The sequence below is a fragment of the Corvus hawaiiensis genome, chromosome 8 (assembly GCF_020740725.1).
Source record: "Corvus hawaiiensis isolate bCorHaw1 chromosome 8, bCorHaw1.pri.cur, whole genome shotgun sequence".
Taxonomy (NCBI): Eukaryota; Metazoa; Chordata; class Aves; order Passeriformes; family Corvidae; genus Corvus; species Corvus hawaiiensis.
The window spans coordinates 8,020,223-8,027,809 of NC_063220.1; the positions used below are offsets into that span (position 1 = coordinate 8,020,223).

Genomic DNA, 7,587 nt, shown 5'->3' on the forward strand with positions numbered 1-7,587 from the left:
TTTTCATACAGTCAGCGGGGAAAGAGTTCATAATTCAAAAATTAAGGGCTTCCAATTTTGGTCCTGTACCTTTCTTTCCTGCACTACCGTTTTCCATTATAGTTCAATGGAGGACAAAATGGTCTATTTTTCCACTTTTTAATGGGGGGATCCATAATTAGCAAAATTTTTAAAATTTTACTACTACTGAAAGCATAGCTTAGGGGCATCCCCAGACAGAAAAAAAGACAGAGAGTCCATAGATGCCTCTGTTTTCCACCTCATAGAAACAGCTGTTTCAGCTCCTACTCATGGAGTTGGAACCACTTCAAAGGGATCTGGAAACGTGAATAACTGTGTCTGCTTCTACACCATAGCTGGCCCTACTGTGCCCCAAACAGCCCCCCAGCAGCTAATTTTAAAATAAAAATTTTAGTGAATATCCCTATCTGATTGCCAAGAAGTGGCATAAGTGAGGAGGAGTGATAAAACACAGCCATTCTGTTTTATGAAAGCCATAGTACAGCAATAGTGGCTGCTATATTCCTCACCATTTGTTCAGGGAAAAAACCCAAGCAATGATGGAAGTATTAAGATTTTTTTCTAACTCTGATCCAGATGTAAAACACGTTTTATTTAGCCTGCCTGAGGCCAGCAGCTCTCTGTGTGAGCACAGAGCTCAGTGCTGTGTTACGTTAGCCTGGAGTAGCTTTGAAACATTATTCTGTTCCCTTTGATTTTTTTTTTTTTTTTTTGTGTTAATCTTCCCTGTTTAAAATGGTGGTATTTAACTGGGGGAATTCACCATCTCAAGTGTTTCATGGGAATATGCTCCCTATTTGGCATCATCCAGGAAAGAGGCTGATTAAATGCACCACCAGCTTCATGATTTTTAAAAGAGAAGAGGGAATAAGAAAAGTCACAGGTTGTGATAAACAGCAGCAAGAGATTACAGCATGAGAAAGAAATTTATTTGGAATAGAAAAACAAGGAATAAATATTTTTCTCTCCACCATGAACAAACTTTACATTTCAATTCTCTGGCCTAGTGCCTTTAGCTCTCATTTTAGGCTTCTTGTTCTACTGAATATTTTTGCATCAGAATTCTAAAATCTAATGTATTTCCAGTACCAATTTAAAGTTTTTCTTCACACTTTCATCCTTTAGTAACAAGCATAGACACAAACATACCTGTTCTACTTATTGTTCTTCAGTAGCTCAAGTGCAATTTATGCTTTTGCTTGTTCAGGCTTCAGTCCCTCAAGCATATTTAAATGATGTAGCTGACTGGACTCCTTATGAAGAACTTTGAAACTATTTCTGAGCAGAATATTTACTCAGTGACTAAAGAAAATCTTCCCAGTATTTGTATACAAAATATCTGCATGTGAAAGTGGCACATTGAAACTGTGCAGAGATCATATCCCTCCAGTTAAAAAATTCATGGGTGCTCTGCAAAAAATATAAACTAGTCCTTCTCTTAGCTGTATTAAATGTATCTTGTGTGGGGTTGTAGGGGTATTAAAAATATGCTTTTTATAAACATGGACACTGGAACTGATGTGAATAATGGACTTGCAAGTGGCTGCAGAATCTGCTGCCTCATCCTGGGAATTGCACCATTATTGATTTCCTGCCCATGAACCTTTCTCCCTTGCCCTTCAACCCACCTCCACAGTGGCTGCACTCATGAAGGATATCCAATTGAGAGCCCTTCATGATCAGACTGAAACTGCACAGCAGCAGTAATATGCAAATATGTGTTTGTGGGTTTCGGGCTTTTTTTTGTTTTCTAAATAAAAATGCTCTTTAGGATATCTGTTTTCCATGTTCTCACTTTCCTCTGCCTTTGGACATTGCAGGGAAGGCAAAGATGCATTAGGCAGCCTGACAGGTTGTTATTCTACTGCCCAGGGTATGTTTCATAGGCCATTTTGGCATTGATTCCTGGCCAAGTTTTGCAGAAGGTCACTGCAAACTACTCCTTTGCTATTACATCACCACAAACTGTGCTGGTTTTGGCTTTGGGACTCTCGGGTGGAAGGCAGAGTTGTGCCAAGTGTCAGAGAAAGTGTGTTTCTTTAGAGATGATACTTATCAACAGCACAGTGAGTGCCAGAATTCCTTCTCTATAAAAATAAAGAAAATATCGTGGAAGTGACTGACTACAATTAACAGTACACAAGCAGAACCACTGAAGAGTTCCCCAAACCTCCCAATTATAGCACATCTACACTGATTTCACAGACCAGATAATAGCTTTTCTCACGCTTGTTAAGAAGAAAAATTGTCAAGAACACATGTAACAGTTACTAACATATAAACTGCAATTCTATAAAGCTTTAGTAATGGTGACAAAAATAGAGACACAGCTGGCACAGGAGAAAGAAGGAAAACCATCATCTTAAAAGTGAAACTGGTACAAAGCCAAAGAACAATATTATTTTAATAAGGATGCTGAAGAATATCACCATTCTAGAATTTTGTACAAATTATCTGTCAAACTATTTAGGAATAGATGTCTTGTCTTAGCCAGAAATACACATTCATGGGGAAAAAAAAAAAAACCCTAACCAGCTGCCAATCCCCTGACTTATTGTCAACCAAATGGCACTATAAATGAGAAAGACTATTGTCAGGCCAGTCACAACGAGGAGTTCAAATCACAGTTCCCTGACTTATTGTCAGTCAAATTGTATTATAAACAAGAAAGATGTGGCTGTCAAAGCAGCCACAATAGGACAGCCCTTAACACACAGTACAAGACAAAGGAAAAAATTATATCTAATATATTATAAGAGAAAGTTCCTGTGAAGTGAAGTAAATACTGGCTCTCATGAACAGCTTGATTTCTCCATTTTGGCTTTAAATGTGTCTCCCCTAAGTGCCAGGGAGCAGGTGAAGGAAAAGGGGAAGCACCTTTCTCACCGCTTACCCTGGAGCAGCAACTTGTCCCCATCAACGGCTGTGGGGAAGAGATTGTTGCATCCACTGCAACCACAAATAGCATCACTAATCTGTCTGCACCCTGGGAATCCTTGACAGGTGGTTCTCAGCCATCTGCATTTCTTTTCTCCCTTTTAAACTCTTCTCCCATTGCCAACATGCCGGCCAAATTCTGGCTCCTGTGTGTGCCCAGGCTGTCTGGAGAGGAACAGAGCAGCGCCGGGAGGTCAAGGGAGGGGAACAGACGAGAATCTCTTGCTTGGGTTATTCGTTCTGATCCGTGCAAGGCTAAGCAGAAATTTGGTGAGCAGGGCATGTGCACCCAGATGGATGAAGTCTAATTTGGGGCTGAAAAAGAAAGAAGAAACAAAAGCAGGATCACAACCAATATATCCATTCACAATTTAGTCCATTCACTCTTTCTGCTGTTGTCTTTTTTCCTATATTTATATAGAGATTCCTCTGGGTCACTCTTTCAGCCTCCCTCAATCCTTGTCTTTTCCTAAGATGTTATTTGTCTTGACAGTAATGCTGCCTTTAAAACATTAGTGTAATTGAACAAAAATGTTACATCCTTTCCTTCATACTTAACCTTTAAAGGACACATTTATTCAAAAATACTCAGCAAGGCCCTCCTTTTGACTTTCTGGCAGAATACACACGCAGGATTCCCCAAATTTATCATGAACATAATAATGCAGGAATGAAAAATATGATAATGCTTAGTCTTTTTTTTTAATTTTAGCTGAAAATGCAATGTTCATTTGTGGAAAAGGTCAGGATACTCCTTAGGATTTCTGTGATCAGTGCCACAGTTTTCAGAGTTTCCTATATACTAGTTATACAAAAGAAGATGCAGTTTAATCTGCTTTTCATTCAGGGAAAAAAAAATGTTAAGGATTCAAGACTGGCCTGTGAAAGAGGAGGACTCTTTGACTTGTTGGGCAGGGGATTGAGACTAATTTCTGCACAGGGAAAGCAGGAGCCCTGTGGCTCTGGGAAAGGATATTTTTGATTAAAAAAAAGAGAAAAGAGTGATGGAAAGAAATTAATTTTGAGGCTGACCAGACAAAAGGACTAGAATTTTAGATTTAACGTTTATGGTGATACCACAGCTGCAGCAGCTTCAGTAACATAGTAACAGGAGTAAAGTAATTCAGGAGGTTCTGAAGCAAAAGGAGGTTGCTGGGATTTAGGGAAAACCCCTCCTTTGCAGCTGTCTCAGTCCAGAATGTTCTCTCTTCCAGTGTCAGTCACTGTCCTGCACACAGGGCTGAATCACCAGCCAGCCAGAGGCACTTGGTGGGGTTTTTCCCCTGCTAAAGGCAAACTAATTAATGTTTGCAAACTCTTTGCAATCTGCTGGTATCATTGCAACATATCAGCAGTTTAAATACTCAATATTTTAAGTACATAGAGGACTGTGATGCTGCCAGCCTGATAAATATCTGAGGATTAAACTTGCTTAGAAAACTGAAGTAGTTGCAAATTAATTTAGTATATTTAGCCTACATTTAGGAGAAGGAAAACCCCTTCATTTTAATATTGTAGCTCCATAAGATTTTTATGTGCATACCATTTAATTCTGTTCCTAAGTACATAAGAGGCAAGTAATGCTGTTTCTTTGGGGAGATGGATACATCACTAAAAATCACAAACCCATTAGATCAACAAGGACTATCTAATTATCACAGGGAAATAAAGCCAATAAATCTATCCTGGTATAAATTATAGGCTTATGAAGTCATACATAATGAAATAAATATTTCATTTTTCTGAAATCCAAAATCTCACTTTAGAAACAGGAATATTAAAAATTAATTTCCATTTCTTATGATGGGTACAGTGTGGTTGAGTGGTTTCAGCATGTGCATGTACTCCCAAGCACTGCTGAATCCTATTCCTGGTTCTGACAGTGATTCATACCCTGGACCGAGACAAATCATTCAACCTCTCTGTACTCCTTGCCCATCTGTAAAGCTGAGATAATGCTGACCTGCTTCACAGAACCATTAGAAGAATTAAGAAACATCTGTTCTGCATCTTGAAGACATGAAATGCTCTAAAAATGCAAAATACTTTTATTCCAGGGCTTGGAGATTTTTGTGTTGTCACCAAACTTCTTAGCACCTGGCAGGAGTGATTTCTCCTTCAATAATTCAGTCAGCTCCCGGTTTCTGTAAGATTTATTATTTCACTCTCCTGACTAAGTCTGTCACCATTAAGAGAGAGATGTTTACTGTGAGATGGCTCTTCCCTGGAAATAATTGGTAGAGAGTTCCTTGCGGAGTCACAGCAGAGACTCATCCTCTGCAAAAGACTCAACCCCTGACAAGGCAGGTCCTGCTCTGCCAACACAGACTAAAACAGTGCCTTCTTCCTCATTATGGAGAAAACATGAAGGAAAAAGGCCACTGAGGGACAGAATGTTATGCAATGGGAGCACAGTCTAAGAGAGGAAAGGTTCAATAATTAGAACTTCTGCTGTGCATCTAAATAGAAACAGCTTCTCCACAAGGGATGAAAAAAATACTTCTTTTCATCAAGAATTTTGCAAGCTGCATGGAATAGTGGTAGCAAATCTATGAGTAAGTTTGCAAGATTTGTATTTCAAAACAGAGGCATAATTGGCTTCCTTTTTAAACAATCACATTTTATGCTATACTTCATATTCAATCTACCCATTCTATGCAACAGACTTCCAAGATTATTCTATTTCTCTCTGTCTGCCTGCCTATCCAGGCAGTATCTATTTATCTCACTTCAGTATTTATTTACTTTTCTGAAGGAAATGTTAAACAAACTTATCAATACCATATTTTCTTAATTGACACAGTTTTAAGTAAATTCTATTTTTATCCTGAAATTCCAGTAAAATATTTTAGATTTGTAGGAACAGGCCTTATATTCTAAAGCAGTCATTCTTTTAAAAAATGAAAACAACTGTACAGCTTACAAAAATAAATATATAGAACACCTTTTTAATTTACTAAGGAGAAAGATAAGATTTGCAAGCCATTTTTATCAGAGGTGGTTTAGAGGTGGCTTTACGTGTCTGCTGTGCTTGAGTGGCATTAGTAATGACCTTTGCATGATTAACTCAAAAGCCTAACCTGGAAAGATAGCCAGCTCTACCTTAATTGCCATTATTATGGTATTCACTTTGGCCTTGAAGCCTTTAGTAGGCTGTAAAATAGTGCCTATTCCAAATAAGCTCTGTTCTCTACTGCCTATCCATCTCCCTTATACACAGCCACAGATTACAAGGGCAGAAGTAATTATTGTCATCTCACCTCCTCCTTCAGACTGATCTTTTGGATATCCTTGGTGGTGAGTGTCCTTTAGCCCTCATCAGGCTGTGTTCAAGATAAGTTCATCCTTCTAGGAAGTCTACGGTCTCGAATTAAAGATTTCAAATATCCATTCTGCTTTTGGACAGTTATCTATTTATCTATCTAATTAGAAATATTGTTTCTTATTTTCAAGCAATGAGTCCTTAGGCTGGATATTGTTGTGCTTTTATGAGAAAGAGAAAGGAGCTGTCACTAGGAATGACAAAATAAGTATTTGTAGGCTGATCATATCACATGGTAATTTTCTTTTAAAGAAGAGTGAGCTAATTAAGCCTCTAAAAAGTGGCAGGTTTTCCAAACCTTGAATCATTTTCGTAGCCCTGTGGTGAACCCTCTTCATTCTGTCAGCTTACTTTCTGAAAAACCCTATTTTAAGATTAATTTAATCATTTCACTGCAGCTTCAGCTAGAAGGTGAACGTTTCTAGAAATAATAATTCTCCAGTGCTCTTTCTGTAGATATATAAATCCATGCTCACAGGACAAAGATAAAGTGACAATACCTGAAATAATCATTTTACCATCCTGCAACCAACTAATTCCCTTCCACGGACGTCATATGCAGAACTATTTCCAGTAAATAATTGAAAACACACAGGCTAAGCTTTGACCACCCATAACCAAACTGACCTGAAGCTGTGTGGGCCAGAAAATTGCTTCAAAAGCTGTTGTCTCTGCTCCAGCAATATCCTTTCTTTTTTAGGCAATTCCCAGCATTTCACCAACACCATCTCAGAATTCCCTAGCCGGGGAATTTCAAGTGGGCACACAGGTGTTGACGAAGGATTGTGCTGCCACGGCCCAGGGAGCTCAGCTCTGAAGATGCTGCTGGGCGGTGTTGGAACAACAAGGTCACAGGGCAGCTGGAATCCAGCAGAATCTGTAAAGGATGGGACAGCCCACCAGAGCACAAGTGTGGGCTGTCAAACCTAAAAGCAAGGAGACATGGTATTACAAAAATGCTTTTCTTCTGTGCATTGAACATTTTGTATGCTACTGTACATATCCATTCCCCTATTGCTATTTGTCTTATTATTTTGCTCATTCTCAGTGCCAATACAGTGCCCCAAACGAGTCATAGTTTCTAAAATATGCAAGTGCTCCAGCTGACCTTATGAACGGCTATAAATTTGTAATGTAAGGGCTTGAAATCATACAAAAAACGGCAATATCTGAGAAGTCTTTCTATTGTTGTTCCTTTCCATTAAGAAAAAAATAAAAAGGCAAAAATATGTAAATTCCCCAGAACAAATTTCACAGCCCAGAGAAAGCGGAGTTCATATGGAAGCCATTCCCAAATGTGCCGTGAT

General features: G+C 38.7%; 1 long non-coding RNA gene across 1 annotated transcript; it reads right to left on the reverse strand.

Moving 5' to 3' along the window:
• Positions 1–928: 928 nt before the first annotated feature.
• LOC125329502 lies at positions 929–7,200 on the reverse strand. Its single transcript, XR_007205178.1, has 2 exons — positions 6,908–7,200; positions 929–3,273 (listed from the first exon to the last, which is right to left on the reverse strand). It is a non-coding gene; the product is annotated as an uncharacterized LOC125329502 (long non-coding RNA).
• Between the last annotated feature and the right edge of the window lie 387 nt (positions 7,201–7,587).